The sequence below is a fragment of the Fistularia commersonii genome, chromosome 35 (genome assembly GCF_037954325.1).
Source record: "Fistularia commersonii isolate RoL2024-O1a breed Wild chromosome 35, RoL_Fcom_v1.0, whole genome shotgun sequence".
In the NCBI taxonomy this organism is placed as follows: Eukaryota; Metazoa; Chordata; class Actinopteri; order Syngnathiformes; family Fistulariidae; genus Fistularia; species Fistularia commersonii.
In genome coordinates, this window is record NC_141318.1 from 5,938,709 (window position 1) to 5,966,057 (window position 27,349).

The following is a 27,349-nucleotide window of genomic DNA, read 5'->3' on the forward strand; positions in this document are numbered from 1 at the left end:
CGGGACGTAGAACAGACATAGCAGGTCCTTAAAATGGCCTTACTGAGGCAAGATCTGGATGGTTTTGATCTGCAAGTTGTCAGATTCCTGGCTTTCTTGGAGAGGAATCAGATGTAGCGGTGATGGGTCTTAGCTACTCTACACCCATAATCACTTTGGTTTATATATTTCACTCAAGGTCCAGTTTGTAAATTTATTCCACTTTCTGTCAATCAAGTCTACTTACTCAACATTGTACCTGTAATTAATCCTGGTCCCCTGTTGCCCTTAGCATTCCCTTGCCTGGTCCTTTCCTCCTTTCCCTGCTCCTCCATAAGCTTATATATAAAATTCATAATCGGCCGTCAGCCTGACTGCTTTATCCATTCTAACGCCAATTAACAGAGTTTTTCAGATATTTCCTCATCATTGTTAATGTGCACCACATTGAACAGGAATATCAAAATATTAAAAATTATTTATTATTAAAAAAGCAACAACGTTTGTTGATTTTTATTGTCTATGTGCAGGAGGCAGAATCTGTCAGACAACAGGAGATGGATATTCATTTTCACACAGACACACACACACACACACACACAAATAGCACGTTAACATATATTGCTTTTGAGAAGTGGGATTCTTCCATGTGGTATTGATGGTTTGAATGTATAAAAGTTTGAATAGATTCACCATGTTGTCCTTGGCACTGTGAAAAATGGCGATTAGAAAGCAGTGGCAAAAAGTAAAACGGACTTTGATTAATTTGAGTAATTTATTGAATATGATTTTTACTCATTAAGGATTAGTCATGCTTCACTACCCTGCAAATACATATTCGTTGATTGTTTTGATTTTCACAGAAATCTATAATTATTGTTGGATTTTTAGCTAAATTTAATTAATTCAGCAATTTTCTACCTTCAAAAAGTTTGGATCAATCATCTACAAACACACACACACACACACGGACACGCATAAATACACATAGAAAAACTATCATCGCTGGTTACTCTTTAGTGTATGCAGTGTTAATGAATTTTAACAAATGTGGCGCCTAGTCTGTTTAGCACTGTTACCGAACAAGCACATGATTTGGAGATGTGCTATTTTCAAATCCTCCTTTTTCCAGTTCTCTGACTCTTTGCAGTAATTGGGAGGACAAACCTTAGACAAGTTAAGCAGTCGGAAATAATTTTACTTCAAGCAGTAAGATCTTTCTTTAGTTTTTGAACATTCGTTTATGATGCTTTATAAAATGTGTATTTTTCCAAGGGTACATTACAGAATGCATGGTACTGCATCTTTCAGACAAAGAAATGTTAAATATGTTGTTAAAGTAGTTTATACAACTATGAAACTTCATTGGATAACAGGCCCCTAACAGAGGCTTCACGCAGGGAATATATGGGGGATCAAAAAGATGAAGTCACATCAGTAAATGCCTGCAAACTTTGCAACACACAGCACACAACTAAAAATGGAATCCAATCAAACGGGAACTCAAGATATTCTTACAACAGCATCTGTTTATCCTGGCAGGTCATTTGGGAACGATAGCCATTATGCTTTTGTTTTGGCTGCATTCAAGTAACAATGTTTATCAGAAATCTATTTTTTTTTTTCTCTGTGTTTTGTTATTTTTCCTCTGTATGCTTCTGTAAACAACTCAACATATTGCAGTCAGCTGGTAATACATTTGTGTGTCATCAGCATGAAGATAAAGTGAACCCGATTCTTTTGAATAATATCCCCTTGTGGCAAAAAGGAAATAAAAAGGTTGGCCACAAAAGTGACTATTTACAGTAGCATATCAGAACACATGACTGTTGTTGGATAAACCGCGGTGTGTTCTCAGCTTCAAATATTTATGAGCTGTAGGCCCCCAATGTGAGGAGGTTAGTTGGGGGAGAGGGTACGCAAGCTAAATGAGTCGGGGAGGACAGAAGAATCTGAAAAAAAAGTCAACTTTACCCAAAAAGATACAATAAAACAACCAAACAGGTGATTATCATTGCAAAGGTCAGCTCTACGGAAGCTTTCATCCTCTGGAAATAGAAAGCAGCCAAAACCCCACCAAGTCAAGCCAAATTTATTTCTACTCCCCATTTCACACACCAGGCACCACAATCTGTTTCAGAAAAAAATCACACTGTGGAGAAGCTTTTCTCTTTTCTCCTCAGTCCAGGGTTAGTAATTAACAGTAGATGGCCCTGCTCACTTGCACGCAGGCACTCACATACACATTCCAATAATTTGCGTTTTGAAAAGTGACATCTTGAACCTTCATTTTCGAGTGTTTATTGCCGATGCCTCTCTCAGAAAGGATGTTCTAAATGCTTGAGCCGAACAGTAGTAACAAAAAGATTTGGAACAGAGCTGCAAATGAAGGAGAGAAGGAGAGAATTAAAAAGAGATGTAGAAACTCACTAGTGCTGTGATACAAAAAAAAAAAAAAGAATTACTGAAGGCCCTCTGAGCCGAGCTTCAAAACCACCCCGTCACCCTCTGACAAGTACGAAGGAAAGCAAGGGGTAAAGACAAAAGAGGTAACAGTAAAAGGGGGCATGTAAGTGTCAGGTAAAAAGGTGGGAGTAATGACAGAAAGGGGGGATTGGGTTGGACGGCTAAATAAAAATACTTAGATAGTATCTGCTGAAACTGTTGTCCTCCAACCGATGTTTGATCAACCTTTCTCTCCTTGATCCACAAAACTTTGTGTAATCTTTCACCTAAGCGCATGAACTACATCTAAAGGCCTCTTGCGCACAACGGAGCACACACACACACACACACACACACACACACACACACACACACACACACACACACAGTCTCTTCCTAGAATGAATCAAGGTTGCCTAACCTTTCAGCATCTTCTCAGAGCTTATTAATATGCCTCCTTGCTAAAAGGCAAGAAGCGAAAATGTCTCATTTAAATTTAGAGCCGTGATGAGATGGATGTGAGATTCTATTAAAGGTACCTCTTCCTTTTCATGATACACTGAAAGGTACACACTCGCACTCATTTGTACACACCTCGGCAGTGTTACGAACTGAGCCGTATGAACCAGTGATTAAAAAGTATGGTGGTGAATCTCAATCAAAGCACGTTCAACTCAAACCTGACATTTCAACTTCTTGCTCCTCTCTAATCTCATGTCTATAACACAGTGTTAAGTAGCTGCTGGAAGAGATTATGTCTCTTTTTCTCTCAGTCCCTCTGTAAGCCAGCAACTTTCTTTTTATCTTTGAGATTTTACTCTGTCTTATATTTAGTATATTCCACTTTAAAAGCGATTCGCAGACAGATACTCAACTATGCTCAAAGTTCTCTTGCGAAATAGGCAAACGTAAATCTTAGCCGTGGCGTGGATTGCAGTTGTAGCTCTTGACAGGCTTCTTGAGAGGTTCATATAACTCAAAATTGAGACCGCTGTTTTTTTGTACTCTTTTTATTTATTTTTTTTTATAACTAACAGAGTTCCATATCACATAACATCATTTTAGGGCACTCTTGTGCTTTTTTCGTGGTCAGTTGGAAATAGATTACAGATTATAGAGTGGTGGCTTTAGCTTAAAACATATAGAAAAATAAATGTCATTTTCCTCTCCCTGTGCAAGCGTCTGACAATTTTGCTGAAATATAGTTTGACCTGGTTTTACGTGTTGAGCATCTATGACTATAGCACTGCGTTATGAGTAAGGAAGTGTTGGGAGGTGGTGACATGACATCATGTTTTTTTTTTTAGACACTGGACACAGGTTTCATGCTTCGAACAATAAATGGCTCAGGTTTGAGGGATTATTATCTGGTCTCATTTGAAGAGGGCGACATATCAGCACTTCAACTTGGATCTTGTGCATTTTGTGAGCAAAATCTTACTTGATTGAACGGCCACCCATTACATTGATGGCTTCATGCGCGCTCCCTCTCCATCACGCATGCAACGCAACAATGCAATTAGAGCAAAAAGCATTATTGCGCCATAGAAAAGCCTGACACTTAAATGGTACGATAAAACATCGCCAATGGAAGCAACACAGAGATGAATGAATGACATTATGTCCGCAGCGGCAGTGGTCACCGATCACACTTCCGAAGAGAGCAACACGGTCGAGTACGGTGCACAGGCATCGTCTCTGTTAACTGCTGCAATAACTACATAAATCATTGAGTGGGAAATGTGTTCCTTCAGATATCATGCTCTGACTGGACTATGAGCGACTAGAAATGCACCGTGGCAAAGTTGGCAGTTTTGGGGTATAAACCCGACCTTCGCAAGGAGCTCTGGCAGGCTTAGCTGTTTCTTTGTTGTTAATCAATGGTTGAACGATTTGTGCTTATCGTGTAGTTATGGTTTTATCTGCGGCTGCCACTTTCCCGCTACTCAACTTATTACCACAGCTCGTGTACCATTTTTAATACACAGCAACCATTTCCCATTACAATGGAGACCAGGGAAAAGTAAAATGGTCTTTCTTTTTCTTCATTGGCGTCATTTTGAATTAGACAACACATAGACTGGTATCATCAAGCAGAAAAGCCTATTACCTGCACCCACTGACACTTCACTTCTGAAGCTACTCCAGATAAATCCTCTATCTGCAGATGAGACACCTCTCCTCAAAGATTTCGTAGAGAGAAATTGGGCTTCCTCTTCCTCATTGAAGCACTGAGTATTCGTCCTGAAATTAACTCTGTCCTAAAGACTGCAGGTTTTATCAGCATGCCAAGGCTGTCTGGCTGAGGTGGAGGTCTTGTATAATTTAAAAAAAATTGCTTTGACTGCGAGTTGGTTGGTGAGATTGAGCCTTCATTTGAACAGAGTTTATCTATAATTGGTTGATTGAAGCATTTTTAATATATTTTAATATACATACCTACTGGCCCAGCAGGCCTTTTTCTGAATGATTTTAATGAGTTTTATGTTCTATCATGAAGTTGGAAAACTTTATAATCACTGTTTTAAATTTTCATCTTGACAATGGCAGTTCCAAAGAAGCTTTTTGATATCACTGACGGTTTCAACATCATCCAAAATTAACCCGTTCCAGGGCATAGCTTGGGTCGACCGCGGTCTTATTATAAATGGTATTTCTACTGACAATTCTTTAGATGCCAATTTTCTTGAAATTAATTAATTCATTTTGATTGTTCTTGACAACTATCTTGAAAGTCCATACATTTGCTATTATTTTAAAATAATAATAAAATAAACATTGAGAAAAATTAAGCGTCCTAGTGGACTATCTAACATATGCTCCTCACTTTTATCTTTAGTGCATTTAACTAAAATGTCAGTAGCGTTTTTGATAAATTCAATTGTTCCCGTTTAAGTTTCTCTGCCCTTAAGCCTTTTTAAGCATGCTTTTATCAGGCCTCTGCTAAATAAAAATACATAAAGTATAGAGAAAAAATTACAGAGTGTATAAAGTGAAAATGAAAAGTAATTAATGCATTAATTCACTTAATACATAAATAAATGAATGTATGACTAAACAAACAAATAAATGAATAAATAAATGAACCCTTGACGATTACTCTGTTTGCAATTATGTAAGGAGTCTTCTGATTAGATTTCTGTTGAACTGAGTAAGCCCTTCCTAGGTATTGAGTATACCAACAAGGTTGCTTATAGTAAAAGATACTGCTATTTTCCAAAGTGATCTAAGTTTAGCTCATGAAATTATGAGGCCTTTTATTCTTTCAAGCAGAGTCATCATGATATTTCCATTCTGACCATTCTGAGCACTTTTAATTATTTGCATCTAATCTTGAAGACGGGAGTTTCTTAATGTCAGTGAGTTCATTTAACACAGGTGTTCCAGAGCGTTCTGGAACATGTAAATGTAATTCACAATTGGGGTAGATTTAACAGCTATTTATTCGGAAAACATTTTTCTCTTCATGCCGTTTTTCCCTACATGTAATACTCTAATGACAATTAGAGTATTACATGTTATGCATGGAGTGATTTTTGATGCATGTTCTGCAACGTTTAAGGATACAGTTGTCACATCATGTTAGATTTGTCCCATGGCGCGAATGGAGCAGAGAAACCAGATGTGCCTCAGCAGTAATTCATGTCTTTCTCAAAGTCCGAAATGTGTCTGCAATGTTGTGAAAAGAACTGCACTTCCCTGTCTTACCCCATCCTGTCAACTACTCTGAAGGCTTCTTGTGGCAGTTCAACATGTTTTTTATTCGGACAACGTTCTGGTAAGCGTTTGGGGAACTAAGTGCTGTGCTTTTTGCTGTTATTTTTTGTTGTTTATATTGATTTGAAATGGGATGCACAGGGATGCGGTAGTTAGCGCTTCAGTTTTGCACTGGGAAATTTCACAATTCAAATCTGTTGCGCCCTTGGAGCTGTCTTTGTGCAGTTTGCATCGGTTCTATATAGTTTGTACAGCTTTCTCTCACAATCCAAAACATATTCTCAGGGAATTCCATCATAAAAAGGCATAGAGCATTATGAAATTTCAAAACATATCACCTTAAAAACAACAACTCTAGTCTATTCATATGTTGCAAACCAGTTTTGATAGAATATTGAAAAAAGCATAACCAGAGCATCCAAAAAGGATTTTGACAAAGATAAGAGGGCCTATTTGACTAAAGGAATACTAAGAGATCAAATTATAAAAGGTGACAATGTGAAAAATCTGCCTTGGATAATATATGTTTGAATATATGTTTGAACTCAATATGAACATTTAATATTGTGTTGCATATAAAGAACATTACTGACAAAGTGATGACCATGAATATGCAGACATACAGTCTTTTCACTGCTCAAAAATATCCTAGAGCTGAATGAAATCCTTATTAAATACTTTCTTTTTTACATAGTTGAATGTCTGACAAAAAAAAAGCAATGGAATCAACTTTTTTAACTCAGGGAGGTCTGGATTTGGAGTCACAGTCTAATTAAGGTGGAAAAACAGATTACAAACTGATCCAACTTCGATATAACGTCCCTAAAACAAATCAGAATGATCCTGAGGGATCTCCTCCTAGACCTAGACTAAAACGTCCTCAAGCTTTTGGACAGTCTGTGGTGCAACGTGGCGTTCGTGAATGGAGCAAGACATGATGTCCCAGATGTGCTCAGTTGGATTGGGCATCAATGCCTTTGTCTTGCAGGAACTGCTGACACTCCAGTCACATGAGGTCAAGCATTGTCTTGCATTAGGAGGACTCAGGGCCAACCGCACCAGCATATGGTCTCACAAGGGGTCTGAGGATCTCATCTCAGTACCTAACCTCTGGTGAGCACATGAAGGGCTGTGACCCCCCCAAAGAATTGGCGCCCCACATAATTACTGACCTACTGCTAAACCGGTCATGCTGGAGGATGTTACAAGCAGCAGAATGTGCTCTAAGGCATCTCCAGACTGTCACGTATGCTCAGTGCGAACCTGCTTTCATCTGTGAAGAGTACAAGGCACCAGTGGCGTATTTGCCAAGCTTGGTGTTTTCTGGCAAATGCCAAATGGCTTGCACGGTGTTGGGCTGTAAGCACAACCCCCACCTGCGGATGTCAGGCCCTCATAGTGTCTTTCTGAGCAGATACATGCACATTTGTGGCCTACTGGAGGTCATTTTGCAGGGCTCTGGCAGTGCGCCTCATGTTCTCCATTGCACAAAAGCAGAGGAAGCAGTCCTGCTGCTAGGTTGTTACCCTCCTCGGGCCTCCTCCGCATCTCCTGATGTGCTGGCCTGTCTCCTGGTAGCGCCTCCGTGCTGCGGACACTACACTGGCAGAGACAGCAAACTTCCTGGATACAGATCGCATTGATGTGCCATCCTGGATGAGCTGCACTACCTTAGCTACTTGTGTGGGTTGGACTCTCTGTCTCATGCTACCGATAGAGTGAACATACCGCCAGCATTCAAAAGTGACCAAAAACAGCCAAAAAGCATAGAAACTGAGAAGTGGTCTATGGTCACCACCTGCAGAACCACCGCTTTATTGGGGATGTTTTGCTAATTGATGATAATTTCCACCTGTTGTCTATTCGATTTGCAGAACAGCATGTAAAATTGATTGTCAATCAGTGTTGCTTCCCTAAGTGGACAGTTTGATTTCACAGAAGTGTGATTGACTTAGAGATACATTGAGTTGTTGAAGTGTTCCCTTTTTTTTGAGTAGTGTATACACACACACACATACACACACACCCACATATATATAATCACTCCTTGTTTAACAACGATGATCCGTTCCAATGACCGCGTAGTCAAGCGAATTTGTCGTTTAGCGAAGGATTCCCTTTATGTTAACTCAAATTGTCATATATAAGTAGCATAATGCACAGCCATATGGTAGGCTAGCCTACCATAGCCTGAAAGTTAACCTATTGTTGGTGAAAAGTTACAAGTTAATCTTGCCTAATGTTGACAATAGCGTTGGTGTTATTGCTATAGATCTTTTATTATATTTTATTATACCATTATCTTCTAATTCAAACCGATATATCTTTTCCTTTCTTATATCTGTACTGCAGTCAAAATGTTAGTGTTATCTTATATTCTAGTGTACATACACAAAATGAATGATAGGTACACTTACGCTCTCGACCTGGCTGCCACTGTACTTGGAGCATATACATGGACGTCGCAACTATATATATATATATATATATATATTTATATAACAACGAGGGGTCTGAGGATATATATATATAGTTGCGACGTCCATGTATATGCTCCAAGTACAGTGGCAGCCAGGTCGAGAGCGTAAGTGTATATATATATATATAAAACAGCAGGAAATAATTGTATATTAGGATATATTCAGGTTGCAGTAAGCAACTTCAATTTTGAATGATGTTGCTCTTTAATTAAACAGCCAGATAATTATAACTATGCAACAAACAAAAAAACCTCAGGGTGTAATTAACTAAATGAGCAGTCCCATGCATGGTGCCTCCACATTCTGCCCTCCCTTCATGCAAAAGTACAGCAGGGGTTAGTGCAGCACAATTGTCTGTGTATGGCACACTTATTGTTACACTTGGGCTTTCATGCGTTGAACTCTAGAAGGCTAGCAAAGTTCCAACTGCCAAAATAAAGGATGCTTGGAAGATTATGTGCAAGTCTCCCCACATGTCCCAATATTGATGCATTATCTTTTTAACATACAAAACGGAACACGATGAACAAGCATGTATGAATACATGATTGGATATGTATATAATAGACATTGTATGAGCTGTCTTCTTGGTGCTGTGAATCAAGTACTCTTCATCAGCAAATGGAAAATAAGCCTTAATAAAACATCAGATATTACTTCCTTGATTCAATAAGTTGAATCCAATATTATTTACACATTTAGTTTGGAGCTGAAAAATGAAAGAAGTGCCTTTTTTATGTCCGAGCTCAAACTATCATTTTCATGAATTACATTATTATATTTCCTTTTTTTTCCACTTTTTTTTCATGACCAATTGAACTTCACCCTTTAATCTCAAATGACCTCCCTCCGAACACTCTCAAAGCTGAAGCAGGAAAATTGTACCAAAGAAAATAATGAACACTATTAGCTTACATCTAACTTAACTTACTCTGCAGCAATATGATTTGTTCAATTTGAATACTAACAAGTGAGAAAGGTTAGGGGTGCACAGTCCCTCTTCATCAGACTCTGCCCCTCAACAGGAGAGAGATTAAAAGTCAGACTGTTATCATATTGATCTGTAGGCTAAATACACACACATTCTCAAGAGGCCATTTACTGGATATGGGTATCGAGTTAGAATGGAGATGCTTAATTTTTGAAAAAATTCCTTCTGGCCCCAAGAGTTTCCTGCTGCCTGGTGGTGAGTTTCTTTTGAAGGGGACCATTGTTTCGGCAGAAACTGAAATCGGTATTAAGGTCACAGATCATGGACGGATCATAGAACTGAGAATTTTAAATGACTGAAACACAGATGTGCTATGGCCCCCACTGTAAGTCGGTTTTCCTTGAAAATATGTATTATTCATTCAAATTCCACATGTTATTTTTTTTACAGACAGTAATTATAGCCTCAAGTCTAAAAAGCCAAATGCAGTGTCTTGGAATTATGTTTTTATCAAAATACAATAAAGAAATTTGACTTAAACTGCAGGTATTATGACATGTGCAAGACATTATTGAAAAAAGTGACATAAGCTTTTGACTGCTCTTTTTTGTGCAAGACACATTGGAAGAGATCATTTCAGGTAAATTCACACTGTAGCAACAATTTATCTAAAGTAAATCAACAAAAAAAAAAACAGCCTGGGATCAAAATCCAAGTCTCAATAGCATTTTTTCCCAGTTTCATCTGGATAAAAAATGAATAATAAAACCATAACCGATTTTTCTTTCCCACAACGTTTAGACGAAGTGGCACAGAGTCGCTTCTGCTTATGGAAATATGTTTGTTGTTGTTCGTAGCTGCTGACAAAGGTGGGCAGCCATCATTTCTTTGTTGTCCTGCGGGCTTGGTAACATTAAGGGTCTGGGAGAGACATTAACTTTCACAATTTGGGTTGGAACCCAAAATATTGCGAAGAATATAAATACAAAAACTGTTGTTTATATTTGTAAATACTAACAAGGAATGGTATAATATTAGTATAAAATTTTTGAATGCCATTTGAATTAAATGTGTAAGTATGTACAACTTTGCACAATTTTAATGTCTCTTCAAAGGTATTAACTCTTGCATGCCTAAAGGACAACCAGGTAATCAGTTACATAATGATATTTCGACATTTTCTTTACTCGTAACACGGAAATAAAATGAATATATGTCTTGAAGTTAACTGGTTGCAGGACCAGGCAACTACATCAATGGAATTTGTTCTGTGGCTGTTTAACCATGAAATGTGGTCTGTCATAATGATATTGTCATATTTTCTGAACGGAGGAACAAAGCATGAATATCTCAAGTCATATAATGGTTTTGTTCCTTTTAGTAAAGACTGCTAATTATCATCAATGGAGAATGTCATGCCCTTGAAAGAGAAAAAAAAAATGGGAAAAAGAGGGTCATTCAACATTTGTGTGCTGTGATATCATATAGAATCACATTCATCAAAAAGGGCATTTACATGGGAGCAGTATGCACCTATTATTCTTCAAAATCACCCTGGTTCACACAATCTATTGAGCCATGCGCACACACACACACACACACACACACACACACACACACACACACACACACACACACACACACACACACACACACACACACACACACACACACACACACACACACATATATTTGATAAATCTTAAGATCCTCCCCATTGACATGATTTACATGCAATAGTACTTTTCTAGATGCAAGAACTTCTACATTTGATCCTAAATAAATAAAAAAAATGAATCAAACCAAAAAAAACTTGGAATAGTTATTTACAACTGAAAAACCACCTTAGGTAGAATTTACGATTGCCTTTCTAGTTAATGCTTTTGATAAAAAAGGCAAGTGCAGAGCTTTTGCTACACATGATTAAAATCATGAAAGGTTATCGCCTTACCAAGATGCTTTCATCAACTCCCTGCAAAGGAATCTGTTGCCTGAAAAGCACTAAACAGCAACAGAAAGGGGGGTGGGGGGATAAGTTAATGAGCAAAAACAACTTTCACACACATCTTCTGCCTCCCGGACAAAAGCTTCGTGCACAATGTGTGCGCGTGAAGCGGTGGTTTGAAAGTGTGCTTGTTCACTATTTATACTTCATCACGCTCCTTCCTGGGGGTGCCCTGCCAGAAAGCTTCTCTGATAAAAAAAAGCCTCTGTGGCAAACGGTTTTTGAGCTCTCTAATCTTGAGAATCACGTTTCGGGAACAGAGGTGGTAAACTTCCGTTCCGCTCGCTTACCTCACTACACCCGACTTGTTGCAGAAGTTCTGTCTTTGACTGAACGGGAGATCACATGGGTAGAACTAGTAGTTGATCCTGTAAACCAACCACTGACACAGTTTACCGCAGTAACTGAAGTAACAGTAAAGTAACTGTTCCTTGTGTCGACTTGTATGGGGCAATCATATAAAACATCTCTGTACATATGTTCACAAATACCTGCGAAACTTTCCTTGTTTTTAACGTATAACTTCAATCTTTCTCGTAACAATCAGAAATTAATGTGAACCATCATTTTGTAAGCTTTGGTTCAATACGTGAAGAAGATTAAACTCATTATCCCCTCAACAAATGCCAAATATTTATCATCTAATATGTGTTACCTCTGTGTTGGATGCACACACACACACACACACACACACTCAGTTCCCCTGGACTTGCTCTATATTCGCACTCTTCCTAGGTGGTGTGATCAGCATCCCTTTCGTCATCGCTCATCTGCTTTACCTGTCCATGAAACTGATTCTTTTATTGACTTCTTCTCTTAGTCTGTGACTCAGCATTAAACTGACCTTCTCTTTTCTCAGCTATTTCTCATGTTGTCTCCCACCGTCCCAGCCCAGTTAGAACTACAGGATATTTCAACTTGTATTCCAAACAATATTTTGGACACATCTCTGCTGGTGATGAACCAACAGCGGCAGAAGAGTGGAAGTTATACTATTAGAGAAGCTTTCGGTACAATCACACACCGAGAACGGTAGAAGGCCTTTAGGAGAAGAAGATGTGGGTTGTTGTTTTTATATTTGTCTATTTTTTCAGGATAATTCTGAACCATAATCTCACATTTGAAATACGCACACATGAACAGCACATATTGATGTAAGGGAGGTTTTAAAAGAGGATTTTGATTTGATTTGTAACTTTGCTTGTTATTTTTAGGTTGTACTAAAATGATAAAATTGAAGAAGATGTGAGAAATGCTTGAAATGAACACACACACTGACCTTGAGGAAAATAAGCTGGTTGACGGCTTTGCCTTTGTATCGATGATAAACAAAGTTGCACACCTTTGACAATGTAGACACCTCATGTACACGTGCACCAAAAAACATCACCATAGCATATCTGCAGGGAACACATCTTTGAATCACAAGAACTTTGTGCACTGATGTACAGATTTGTAACTGTTCATGTCAAAATCTGCCACTCTAAGTGGAAGATTAAAATTTGGCACTGGGCAAGTGGCACATATAACCTTAATCAATAAAACGGGGGGGGTGAAAAAAAAGATCATTTACACCAATGTGCGCAAACAACCAAGAACGTCTTAAAATATACTTAAAAAAATGTTGTCAATAAAGTGTATCTTAAGAGCAGGCTTGTGTCGAGAGTTGTATTGTGACACAATACAGGGGATCTCGTAACCACACAATGATGGAGGTTAAGATAATATCCTAGGAAACAATATATAAATGTGAATTCGTTCACTCATCATCTGTGCAGTCGGGGTCGTGGAGGGTGGCTGTCACATTTGACAGGGTTCACCCTGAATAAGTTAATCACAATGTCCCATAGAGAGACATACAACCATTCACCCTATCTCTCACAAATCTGGGCAAAATTATTTCCGGATCGAATTGAGTTAATAAATAAATAAAAGCCGACATGCTGTGTTTAATTTGCATCATACTTGGAGCAGTTATTCATTTGATTATGCTAAAAGGAAAGTGACATTTTTATCCCTTTCCGTCACCACAGTGTAGTTGTGCTCTCTCTTCAAAACCGTTCATAGTGACAGACAACCCCCAATGCGAGCAGATAGGGTCTGCTGAGTCTGATAATATGTTTTTATTCCCCCTCTTTTTTTTTTGGGGGGGGGGGGTGCTTTTTTCAGCTTTGGTAACACCTAAAAGCGCTTTTGCTTTTTACTACATAAAGAGATCCAGATTGACAGGCTGGCAGATTTTAAAATGGCTGGTTTTGCAATGATGGTGGGTGGGGTGTCGGGGGGTCGGGGGGGTCGGGGTGGAGGGGTTAGGGGCAAGAAGCAAAGTAAAGCGAAACTAAACAGCTAAATGAGGGGGTGAGCCAGCTTCTGACTAATCAAGTGAGTGAATGAGCAGGTAAGTGAGTATGCATCTGACTGATTAAGTCACCAGGCCATTAAGCCCAGAAAGCAGTTGAGGCATTTTATATGTTAATGCGAGTGCAAGAGAGGAAAGTTAGTGAAGGATGTGGTGTGACAAGAAATAAGAAGGCAGGCAGGGGTGACAAAAGGTGGAAGCCGGTTGGTGGGGGAAGGTGAGTGGGAGGCGGGCGAGCGGGAGAGAGGGGAGAATCATTGGAGTGTGTAGGAAGGATGGAGAGAAGGAGTGAGGGTGGCTGTGGAAGCTGGTGGTAATCAGAAGGCAGTGATGGGTGGTCAAGCTGTGTGTGCGTGCATGTGGTTGTGTGTGTGTGTGTGCGTGCGTGCATGTGTGTGTGTGTGTGTGAGCCCCACTGCGGTCAGTACTCTGTGACAGCGCAGGTTTCTCTCCCCTTAGAGTGTGTCTGTCTCACTGTGCACAGCTGTGTGTGTAAGTTGTATTTAAAAGTGGCTGAATGGATTTTCAGACACTTTTTCCACCCTCCTGGCGATTTTCCTGGCTGCCTCTTCCAAAGGAGTTCCTGAAGGTGTAAACTTTGATTTGCAGCTAATATCATATTTTTCACATTCTGAAGCTCCCAATTTCTTTTTGATCCTGAAGATGTCTTTGACAAGAGTTTGTCATGTTTTACAAATCCTTTCATTATATTCAAGTTATGAGGAATAATTATTATTTGTATCACTTTTATATGAATTGGAATCCTATAAAGCTACATGTCCTTGAAAAAAAAAAAAAAATCACAAAATATGTTGTAGTGACCCCAATAAAAGATTTCTGAATTACACACATGCTCAGATCACCAATGTTTGTTGACCTCCCTCCTTTCCTGACCTTGTCTCTTGAATGCATGGAATGATTTAATTAAAACTAAACGTTCTGCTCTACATGGAACGGACATCGGTCATCATTTTTCTGGCCATTATAATTACTTGCTATCTGTCCATGAAGCGTATTTTTGAAAGAAATTGATGGTCCATCAGACTTCAACTGATAACTTTGGAGTTTTGTTTCTTGAGAGAAATGCTGGTTAGGATTTTTTGTGATGTGTGATTTCTGTGAAACAAATTTTGATAGCTTTCTGGTAAGAACCCTTAGATTATTTGGAGTAAATTATGTCACAAATGTTAGTTGTATCTAATCAGAATATTTACAATAACGAGAAATGCGGTGGCTTCAATGGAAATCTTTATAATATGCACATTTATAGAATTAAGTTGCCTCCTCACAAACACACACACCCACACACACACACACACACACACACACACAAATCAACCCACAAGTCACATCTCTCAAGATGGAAAACAGACACAAAGTGCTTCTATATGGGTTTGTGTCACAGACGCCTCCCAGGACAGAACAAGACCTCGATCGTGAAAAGCAGTTTAGAATTCGCTGCCAACTGACTTCAGAACTCGGGGGATTGTATAAAATAATTGTTTAATAGTCTTGTGTCTATGTCCAATCAATTCTACAAGAGAATCGATCATTCCTACAAGAGAATTGATCTAACCTAGCTACCATTTGATTTGTAAAAAGAGTTTAATCGATACAACTGAATCAAGTTTTTTTTCTTTTTCCCCGATGTGGTACTATTGCCATCAAACAATGGGTTTGCTACGGAAAATAGTTGGGTATGACAAACAGCGACAAATGATTTTTAATATGTGATAATCAAAAAAGGAACACTCAGCAGCCCTTAATGTAAAGTTGCTCAGGCTTAACTATGAATTATGTGATTTAATAAGAAAGAATTTCAAATTGGTTTGTTTACGATTTCAGTAAATTCAGTCGAGAGCATCAGCTCTGGGTCATGTGTCACAGCGATGCAGAGAGGCAATGTAGAACACCTGTTCAATAGTTGAATCTGTGAAATCTCTTTGCCCTCAGGAACGAGGGAGAGCAAAAATCTTTTTTATTTTTTTTTATTTTTGTAATCCCATTGTGTTGTTAGCGTGTTTTTCGAGTCTGCTATCGCCCCCACGCACATACAAAGCACCGAGCTGACCAACAGCGGTGAAGGCTGACAGGGGAGCCTTGGGGAAAGAGGGAAATAAAGAAAAGAAATTAATAAATTTCACAGTGCACGCAAGAAGGTCCCTGGTTTGGTTCCGATGGGGGGGGGTTCCGATGTTGACTTTGCGAGTTCTTGCCACGTCTTTGTGGGTTTCCTCAAGGCTTTCTCCACCCACAATTAAAAAACATGCAGGCGCTTCATTGGAGGCCCTGCGTTGCCCGTCTGACTTGTGCATGATAGTTGGAGTGGTTGTATGTCTCAGTTTTAGGGTGGACTCCGCCTTTCGCCTGCTGTGATAGGCTCCAGCCCCCAAGATACCGAGTGCAGGATAAGCGGTATAAGTAATGAATGAATGAATGGATTCACATGTATATATAAATAAATATATTTGCCGCCAACAGTCAGCCTTAATTGCCGACAGCAGGTCCCTGCTGTCCGAAAGCACCAGAACAGCAGGTGAAACAATCCCACCCACGATTATGATGTGGGTTTGATGAGTTGAAAACAATTACGCATTCACACTTTAGTTAATTGCTTAACGTTTTACTATTGGAAAGCAATCATGGAGCTATTGTTGGGATCCGAGGTCGGGGCTCTGGGTGCAGCCCACGTCACCAGTGAGTCTGATTGAGCAGGTGAATAATACCAGCTGGGGGTGCCGGCACACACACGGCTGACCAGGCCTCGTCAAGCAGGGGATGAGAGAAGTCTGCCACCGGCTCTTCGGTGACTGATTGTTGGTTGTTCCTCGCTAGTTCATTACCCCCCTTGCGTTCTTTGTCTTGGTCGCAGGTTGTAGTTCCTGATGGTTGACGCCTCTGCTTTGCCTGCCTCTAGTTTTCGAGACTCCTGGTGCCTCTCCTTGTCAGCCTCGAGTTACCGCAGTTGCCTTACGCCTCTCCTTGCCTGCCCCTAGTTCTCGAGGCGCCTCGTGACTTTCCCCAGCTCTTCATTCGGCTGCCTCGTCAATAAACCCCTTAAGACTCTCTACTTCCTGAGTGTCCTTGCGTTTGGATCAGGCGCACCTTCCTGAAACATGACAGAATTGCAGGGCATGTAAGTTGAGGGGTGGTACCTGTTCTAGGATGAACCACCAGACCTCCTTCACTCTCTCTATTACAGACAAGAGGCTATGAAGTGGCCAGCGGATCTGCACTAGAAGCGCCAGTTGGATTGGACATGCTGCGGACGTTCGTATGGAAACCGATGGGCTCGACCGACGTACATTGGCTTGGGACCCTGATTGGGGAAGTTGGGTCCTGGACGGAGGAAGAGCTTGAAGGTTGACATTCAGTTCTATGCCCGACCCACTGTTAACTGTACCTCTTTGCTTGTATCTTAGCTGATTGAGGCAGGTAGCCAAGGTTATCAGGTCCTCTGGTCATCCAAGGGGCTGATTTGGCCTTCAAGGTTTCACTGAGGGCACCAAAACAGGCGCTCTTCATAGTGAGAGGGTTCCACCCAGATGCAGAAGCAAATGTACTAAACTCAGTGGCAAAGTTGGAAACAGTTTGCTGACCTTGTGAGTATCCCAAGATCTCTGGAACAGGTGGTGTGGTCAGAACCCTCACTAAAGGATTTCTTAAATTTTAAATTCCTGAAAGAACTTTTTGAAGGTGCAACCAAAGCTGGATGGAACCGGGCCCCGGCCCATCTTCGGGCCTTGCAGGAAAGGAGGCCCGGGATAAATAAAATCTTGGCGTCATCATGTGGGGAACAATTAAAGGCACTCTAGAAGAAATCCCCGCTCCCACAACGGTCTGAGAATTTCGCTGGCATGGGTGAGCTAACATCTCGGGAGGTGGTGAGGGCCTGGGAGACTGGCGGAGCAGCGGGGACCTCTGTAGGAGGAGATGGACTAGGATGACAGCTCAGGAGTAGCTGTATCAGCTGATCCAAGCGCTGGTCAATGTTTAGTAGGCTGAGGGACCCAAGAACAGCATTGTAAGAGTGGACCAGAGAGTGTCCACTGGGTCAGAATGGCCAAATTGTTCTTCTGGGCTGCCAGGTGGTAGCTTTTGGGGGTGATGTTGGGATCTGGAGTTAGGGTGCTGGTTGCAGCCCCCGTCACCAGTGAGCCTGAGTGACCAGGTGACCAGGCCTTGCCACCATCCCTTCGGTGCCAGATTGTTGCTTGTTCCTCGCTAGTTCATTACCGCCTTGCATTCTGTCTTGCACTTCCTTACAGCTCCGAGTCCCTGACGGTTGACGCCTTTCCTAGTTCCGAAGACCCCAATCACTTTCCCCAGGAGACGACCCTGCCAAAGCACAGCTCTCATTCACCTTCCTCGTCAATAAACCCCTTAAGACGCCCTACCTCTTGAGTGTCCTTGGGTTTGGTTTAGGCACACCTTCCTTGAACATGACTGCTATTCTGTCCTGAGACATTTCTACGTAAAGAAAAAAAAAAAGACAATTGCTTTTGTTAGCATTTTTGAAAGCATTACCAAAAGTAATTGAAATGAAAAATCCCTGTATTTCTGAATCAATTAGAGGGGATATTTGCCGTACTGTAGAGCGAAGCTAACCGAACTTAGAGTTTCCAGGTTGTTCCTGGAAGGGAAGCCAACACAGACCGCTGAAATGATAACCATGGACTTGGATCCAGTTCAGTTGATTATACAGAACACTTGAGTGAGAGCATGTACATGCGCAATGGTTACAATGTTCCTTCAAAAGGATTTATGTTTGGGAAAAATCTTTAAGCCCACATATCGCTTGATTGCTTGCCTTGCTTCTGGTGACTCTACTTTCAACATGTGAACTGCATGATGCAAATTCTGCAACCATCTGAATTTAATCTGGATTTTCATATTCACACATTATCATGCATGCTGTATGTATATGCGTGGGAGCACATATATTCAAAAGCCTTCCAATACATGTTTGTCCCAGTCTTGTGGGAGACTTCGGAGTGGCTGAGTGCATCGTCGCAGTATTTTATGGGATCTATATTTCACATTCATAAAATCAATCCCATTCTTACTCAACTGTCCAAGAGCTTCCCATTTTGTAGAAAACAGAAAAATGGTGAACCTTCGGCTAGGCTTGTCATCAATTCAATATGATCCATCAACTATAATTGACAAATAATTAAAAATAAGTCATGTATGATTAATAACTTCAGGCTTGGCAGAAGACACTTATCTGGTTCATTAGTAAAAACAGTTTTTATATGGCTGATCCTGACCTTCAAAGTTTCACATTTCTCCCGATAAGTCTTGTTAAAACCTGTGTGAAAGTTAAAATCTTGAATTTTCTGTGCTGATTAGGTGAAGAACAGTGAGAAGCTCTAATATCTGAATGTCCAGGGACAGCTTGTTGAAGGACTAAGAAAGAGAAAGGACTTATAGTTTATTTAAAACCACCTCCGGACATGTAAAACGGCGTAAGGATGGTTAACCTAAAGCACTCTCGGGAAAGGTTTGTGTTTTCTGCCGTCACATTTCATTCTGGTAAGCAGTGGGATCACCTCGTTTTAATCACTGTACTTTCTATCCGTGTGGGCGAGCGTGTTGCGGGGGGGCACGCCAGATAGCACTTTTTGTGTCTGTGTCATACCTATCTCCCATTTTGCCACTGCTTTGCTTTGAATTCTTCCCTCTTTTCCATTTCCTTGTCTTGTTCTCTTTCTTCCTTGTTTGAACCCCTGACACTACCTGATACAAAAATACACAGTGGTTCGCAGTAAGATTTTCCGTATGTGTACACAAACCGGCATCCTTATAAGATTGGATGCTCAGACAAAGACACATACCAGTGAATCCCAGTGTGAGTTCAGTCATGGATTTGGTCTGATAATCCCTGCACTGGATCAGTGCCCCTATGTGCCTTTGTGTTGATAAGTGTGTGCTTGTGTGTGTGTTTCCATTTCAATCAACAGGGTAAAATATGTAGAGACACACGCCTGCAAGTACGCTCATTATGGAATTTGCCATTACATCATCAAACAGTTGCTTTTAAACACACGTAGCTCTCGCTATGCTACTTTATATTCAAATCTTACCTTTGCTGTGGTTGTGATTGAATTCTTAGTCCCTGAGGAGAGCAGATGCTATTGTTACCTCCCTTTGGATCCCACAAATGAGAAACAAGGACCTCATTCTGGCTCAACAACCTCACAGTTACACTGCATCTATGCACGCTGAAATGTAGCGAGATGAAACTACAGAGCGAGGTTCGCAATACCCAGTGGCTTGCCGGTATAAGATTTCTCCAAAAAATCTCTGCTCAATTGCCGTCATTTACAATGAAAAAATAACTTGTTTTTTCAAATCTACATTTTATTTTATCTTTTTAAACTCATTATATCATAACACTATTTAATCTTCAAGCTGGTCTCAAGTTTGTATAACAATGTTTAGATGATGTGCTCTGATTTTCATGGCAAAGTTGACAGTTTTCCCTGAATATTTTCCATGTGTTGCTGTGCTCCCAATGACCAATAGGTGGCACAGCAACTCTATGTTGTCAAGTGTGTGTGAGGCTCTGTCTGTGGTGCTGAATGTTAATCTCCCTGATCTGTTGTTGCGAGATGAAGAGTGCAACAAGAGAGGAGAATGGGTGGGATTTGGGGAATGTAAACAAGAATAAAGGAATGAGAGGAAAACATCAGAAATAAAGCCAGGACCAGACAGAAGGCAATTTAGGTGAGAGAAGTTAATGGCTGTGGATGAAATATAGAAATGTTTGGGGTGGGTGACAATGGGGAGGAAAGAGAAGCGGACTTCAAAACTTACCAAAAATGAGAAGAAAAAAAAAAAAAAAGAGAAAGCGAAGGATGAGGGCTAATGTGCAGCAAAAGGGAGAAATAATGAATTGCAGAGGTAAGGTAATGCCCGACCAAAAAGAATAAAATTTGAAAAAATAATGCTGGAGTAAACGGGACTTCTTTGCAAGAGGCAAACTGGTGAAATTGGCGAAAGGTAATGGTGGGAAAGTGACGGAGCGTGAACAGAGGCGATGCATCACAACATCATGCGATAATGTTTGGGTGCGTGGATAAACTCGACTCCCTCTGTGTTTCTCTTTGTTTTTGACCCTCACCATGACAACGGTGCGTCTGCTTGCGTGAGAGGGGAGACCTGAACTGCAGACATAGACAGATGGGGCTAAGAGGGGTGGAAGACATTAAGTGGGTCCTATCTGTCTGTGCAAGAGTGTGCTCATGAGTGAAATGGCGATCTGTGTGTGGGACTGTGAATGTGTGTGTGTGTGTGTGCGGGTGTGTACAGTGATCACTGATGCGGCGACACCGGTCGCATACAGTGGTATGCATGGAACAGATAGCAGGATTGATGCTTTCCATAGCGCTGCAGAAGCCCCTGCTTCGCTCCCTCTTCCTTGCATGACTCTTTCTCTCCTTGCTCCCCCCTCAAACCCCTGTTCTTCTAACTGCCTTCTTGATTTAGATTCCTCCTCCGAATCTTCTGTGTATATTTGCACTGCTTTTTCATTCTCCGACAATGATCCAGTAATGGGACTGTCAAAGTCAGAACTCTAGATCATTTATGACCTCTGTCTATATACTATTCTGCAGCGGAGGGCTTCCTCGGCGCCGCTGACCTCCAGCAAAGCAGGGAAGGTTTTCCTTTATGAAGTCGTAAGGTAGTCTGAGAGGGAGGGGGAGATGATCTGCGGAAGAAACTTAGCCTCATTGAGCAGATATGTGAGATGTCAACCTCTGCCATCTGAAATGTTTCAAATAGGAGGAATATTATCCACATAAGCAGATAAAATCTTTCTTACTACTTATTTACTCGCCCTCTTATTATTACCCTCCCTCCTTGTTTTTTGAGGAATGTTCTTAAATGTTGGATATCTTTGTTTTTTTTGTTTCCCTTTGTTTTGTGGTCTTAGTTTTCAGACACATCAGTGTTATTTATCTTTTATATAAGTACATTTTTACTTACAATCCTTGAACAGTTTTCTTTTGTTATATCCCCATTTCTATAACAACTTTGTTTAATTATTTTTGGCTTGGGGCTGTGAATTGAGCATCGGGTTCGGGATAATTTGATAATGATTTGGTAAGTAATTATTTCTTTAAGTATGATTTTGCTGTACCAATTCCAAGTTAGGGTGAGTTCACCTTCTTCGCTGAACTCATCTCTAACTTTCTTTTTTTTTACATGGCAGTGTGAGACATGTCACCTTGGTGGCCAACGAAGACATTTCTGTACCATTAGCCTCTTAAAAATAAAAATAATTTCACCTGAATTGGACATTAATTATGCAAAGTGGTCACTCGGGTCCACGTCAGATATTTTGGGTCAAAATAAATGAATAGTAGAAATAATTATACCTATAAAGAATATTGTATAATGTGTATCTTGTCATGAGGTTTTGTAAGAATGGGTGTGACTCTGTCAAAGAACCTGCTCTAATAAATGTTCAAAAAATAAAAAATAAACGAAATATGAAAAAAAATAGTTGAGGTAATTCTTTCCTATTGTGCTAAGTTTAACTAATCGCCATTTTTAACTGGGGTTTGCTCTGCATGGCAGCAGGGTTAGCTTCTTAGTTTCACACGTTTTTTTTTCTCAAAAACTGATTTAGTAATTTGTTAATGTTTTCATAATTTTCATCATATGAAAAAAAAAAAGGAAAAAATACCCATAGGCTTAAGTAATGCCTCTTATTAAGTAAAAAGTAGAAGAACATTGCAATGTAATCAACACAAGATGAGCTGCAATTTTGATTCAGCATCTAAGTGCCCTTGATCATCAAAAAAACAAAGACAAAAATAATATCACTTTATGTTTGAGGACATTTTACCAGCATGCCTCAACAACACAACCAGTGATTAGTTGATAGTGAAACTACTTATCACAATTACTGAACTCCTGTTCTCAGATTTTTCTTAGCAATTAAGTCATATGTGGAGGCAGGATGTTTTCACTAATTTTATTTTTTGTTATCCTGTTTGTTTGAACACGATCGACAAATGAGGATAAGCTATTACCTCCGGCGATCCCTTCATTGTCTGGCTCGACCTGACGTGCGTTTGTGATTTGCATGAAAGACCAGCACCTTGACACGGCCAAGCTCATGGAACGTGATGAAAAAGCGGTTATCGGTGCAACACAGAGGACATTTTGGTGTATGAATTTGTTTTTTGTTTGCTCTCCAAAGGCTGTTCCAAACACCTAAAAGAGCTACTTGACCATGGCCAAAGGTGAAAGTTTCTGCCTCTCTAGTGTCAAATCCACAAGAGACATTTGAAATGCTTGCTGTCATGGCTTCCTCTAACAAGTCCAGTTCCCTTAACAAGAAGCTTGTCTTTTACATAAATGCGTCGTGCATACAAACATCTGGAAGTGCTTATTTAACGGCAGTCATTCTTCCTCGCTCTCTCCCTCTCAAACTCCCCACGTAATTCCCGACAGTATCGCATATAAAAAAAGGGCAAAAACATAAACACAGATGACCTTGAGGCACAACTTCAAACCGGGATTTAGTTTCTTTGAACACGTAGCCAAACGCTAAACACGCCGGATTATCTGTGATGATCTGTGACAGCTCCCCCTGTGTCCACTGTCAGGAGGGACGTTCTACAGGCTGTCAAACAATACAGGTAGCGCATCTCCTGGAAGCATAATGAGGCTTTTCTTGTACATGACCATTCTACTTTTGTGTCAGACCCTTCCCTGATGATTGCAATGAAGAAAAAGGAAAAGGATGCAATGGATGGCAGGACTGCAGAGAACATTTTCCAGGTTTTCTCTGCAGTGAGACTCTTGTATACTTATTCCACTTCCCTGAGTAATTTGCACTTGAGCTGCTGTCTCCCGAATCACTGAAGTCTGGTTGAAGTTGCCAACATCCCAGCTGGATGGACTTACAGTTATGAGCGAGCGTCACGAAAATGCCTGCATCAAGGTCCCTCTTAGTATCTTTTTAATTTTGTGGACATTCTTCCTTTCCTTTTTTTAACCTAGCCTTTCAGTAGTAAGAAGGTTTCTTACAAAACTACTCTTTATTCTTTTATTTTTTTTTCTTCAGAGGCAGTAAACATTTGTAGTCAGTCGAAGAGAAGACTACCAAGTTTAAGCCTGCAACCAAGAAATTATTGAGATATTTGTTCAACTGGAAAACCACAGACTTTACAGCAAGAACATGTCTTCCAAATTTTATGCATCAATGTATTTATTTAGTTTAACAACAAATATTACAACTCTTCCTTTGGACTTTAACGTTGTTTGTTCCCATAGACTGTTGCATGAATGACTGAATTGGGTTTGCCTCAGTGCATTTTAGAGTTCAGGGAGATGTTCTTCATGAATTCAGATTGACCGCTGGTGGACCGGCCTACAACCAATCACAGTGTCTGACAGGAACCAAATAACCAATCAGTGAACAAGCATCTGGAGACACAACATGGAAATAAGGTACTTCTAAAAATACATAAATGAATAAATAATACCAAAGAGAAGACTTATGGATGGAGTGACTGAGGACATGACATTAGTTGGTATGAGGGAAGAGAATACAGAGAATAACTCCTGAAGGGAGCGGCCACAAGAAAGACAACAATGAAAAAATAGTCTTGGGTTTTGAAACCTCCTTAGCTTTTTTTTTGGAAAAGTGCCTTAGAGGTGTTGGAAATGTGGCTATTGGCCAATCTTGTGTGTTAAATCCATCCCAGAGAATACAGATGGCAAGTTTCTTAATATTCAGGAAGTTTTGGGAATGGGGAGGTAGAAAGAACCGCGGAGCAAAATATCAAAATGTTCAAAAAACATAATTACGACTGTCATGACTTTACTTAGTGAAAGGACACGCTCATTATTTCACGAATAAGTAAATAAAAAGTGTCAGATTTTGCACACAATAGAGAAATAACTAAAAAGCCCTGTGTATGCCATTGAAAAGAGAGTTTTTTTTTGTTTTTTTGCATGTATCTAGATGAAGACATAAAACCTTAAGCTGCAGTATTTTTACATCAGAAATGGAAAAAAAAAAAGGAAAACACAAACAAACAAACTGTTTGCTGAGATAATATCACTATTTGAGATCTCCAATGAAAAACTGCCTATGGTAAATTTCTGTTTGCTTCATTTAATTTTGTATATTTATTTATTTACTTCTGACTGGTTCTGGATGTCCCTATAGGTTCCTATCCTCTCTGCTGTGCTCTGTTTTATTCATTCTCTGTCCATTTCATCTTTCATGTTGTCTCTGTTTTTGTTCCCACTGCATAGAGAATTACCTTTCTTCCTTCTTTTTGCGCACCCTTTTCTACCATTTTCACATACATACACATATGCACACCCACACAGCCACACACTCTGATTTGTACCTTCTCTCTCAACCTCTAGTTGCGAGATCAATGCCTCCCCCAGGTAGGCTGAGTCTGAGTTATTCTACCACAGAGTGTGGGAGAGTTAAAAGGCAGAGCAGTGGCACATTGAGTCAAATTGTATGTGTATCTCAGTGCTGCTTGCATTTTTCTGCATCTGAAAATCAGTAAATGGGAGTCACACTAGACGGTTCCTCTCATCCTGCCAAGATGTGAGGGGGGATTTGGTGTTGGGCTTTGGAAACGAAAACAGCCCAAACATTTCAAAAACAGAGGGTGTAAATTGAGGGTGAATATAAGCAGCAAGAATATAAAAGCCAACATAAAACTATTCTTACTTAATTGCAACTTTTCTGACATCAAATCAGCTTCAGGTAAAAAAACGGTTGCAGTACGGTCTTATTCCTGTGTATTTTGTATCGATGGCGTAATAAATACTATGGCCGAACAAATTCCAGGCTTCGCTCGACCACACACTAAGTTAACTATACGTTTGGGACGTTCCCCTCTATTATCACTATTATGTCATTACTTTAAGCGCCTGATTCCTGACTTCTAGACAACACATGCGTGTCGGCATCAAACTCACGGTTTAAACAATCACCCATTAATTTCTGTATTCGTAGAAAGAAATAGGAGATTGAAGGTTTCAAAGTGATAAGTGTGAGAGACGGATATTGGAGTTGAGGTCAGACTCAGGAAAGAGGGATTAGTAAGTGAAATTTAATTTAACCAAATTAAAGAAAACCTTTTTCTTTTTGTTTTACCTTCCAGGAGGAGACCTACAGAAAAGCTGCCATGCTGCAATATCAAGTCTGTTTTGGCTGCTTTGCCAACAACTGTCATAGTATCAGAACCACTATATGCAAGTTTAACTTCAACCGAGCAAGTGATCTCAAGACTGCGAAATGTTGCTTCTTCTAATATTCGCTGTTTGTTTTTTGCGTGAGATGTTTTGTTTTATTCTATGGAGCGCCCTATCCCCCATCAGGCTCGTTGTTTTCTTTCAAGGCCTGAGAATTTTTGGTTCCTTTCATAAGAAAATAAAAAAAAAAAATGGAAAGAAAACAGTGTTTTAATAATAATAAAATGCTCAATGGATTAGTTACTAGCTGGTGGTAGGATGTATTCTATTCCCCTTACGAGTGAATTAGCTCAAACAGGGCTATGGGCTAGCAAATATTGGATTTAACTGCAAATTCAAATAATCTCCTATCATGTAACCTGTTGAATCAATTTTAGCAGGATTGTTGTCATTTTCCAATATGTGACATAAACAATCAGCATCCAATTTTAAGAGCATTTTTTGGTCCAGAAACTATAAGAAATAAGAGATTTGATACATTTCTCTCGAAATCCTCTTGTCGTGTCAACCGGACTTGAATTTCTTCACTTGAAGATGAATATAAGTTATATTCGGAAACTCCCCACAGGTCATTAGAAGTGAAGAAGCCTCTCGGATGAGGGGTGAAACGTCTCCGAGTGAAGAAATTCAAGTCCAGTTGACACGACAAGATTTCGACAGGAGTTCACCATGACCTGGATGACTGAAAACCTCCACAGACAAGAGGTTTGATATGTCTTTTATTTCAACCATGAGTGGAAACGTTTGATCGCTGAGATGAAATTATGTAAATTCAGACAGAAGAGAGGACATTCAAAGGAAATTATCATTTCCACCACACAAAATATCAAAAAATTTGGAGCAAATCATGAATAGTTTATGTATTTCTGCACATAGATCTGCCTAACTGCAGTATTAGATTGTTTTCAGTATTCATGATTTTTTGTTGAAATGGAGATTATCTTTTAACATTTGAAATAAAAGCCAAATTGGCACATTTTTTTTTGTCATTGAAAGGCTTTTGTCTTTAATACTCTTAACACATAGACTTGATTAAATATGACCTCAATATGTCATTCGTATCGAGCATTCAAGTATTCAAGTGTAGAAATCAATGTCTGACCCAAACATTGACAAGAACACAAGGCCACTTATTTATTTATTTTTTTTTTTACATAGAATTAGAATATAAATAAAAAAATTGGCAT

The 27,349-nt window shown here is 39.8% G+C and overlaps 1 protein-coding gene across 2 annotated transcripts in view; it reads left to right on the forward strand.

Moving 5' to 3' along the window:
• c35h4orf33 (chromosome 35 C4orf33 homolog) overlaps positions 1-26,112 on the forward strand; it is a 63,067-nt gene extending 36,955 nt beyond the window's left edge. The window contains exon 8 of one of the 2 annotated variants that reach the window (XR_015104443.1): positions 26,072-26,112. The gene's annotated coding sequence lies outside the window, so the exon portion shown is untranslated. Of the gene's footprint in view, positions 1-24,285; positions 24,325-26,071 lie in introns of those variants that run through there. The other variant, XR_015104441.1, reaches the window with a different exon arrangement.
• Positions 26,113-27,349: the final 1,237 nt, after the last annotated feature.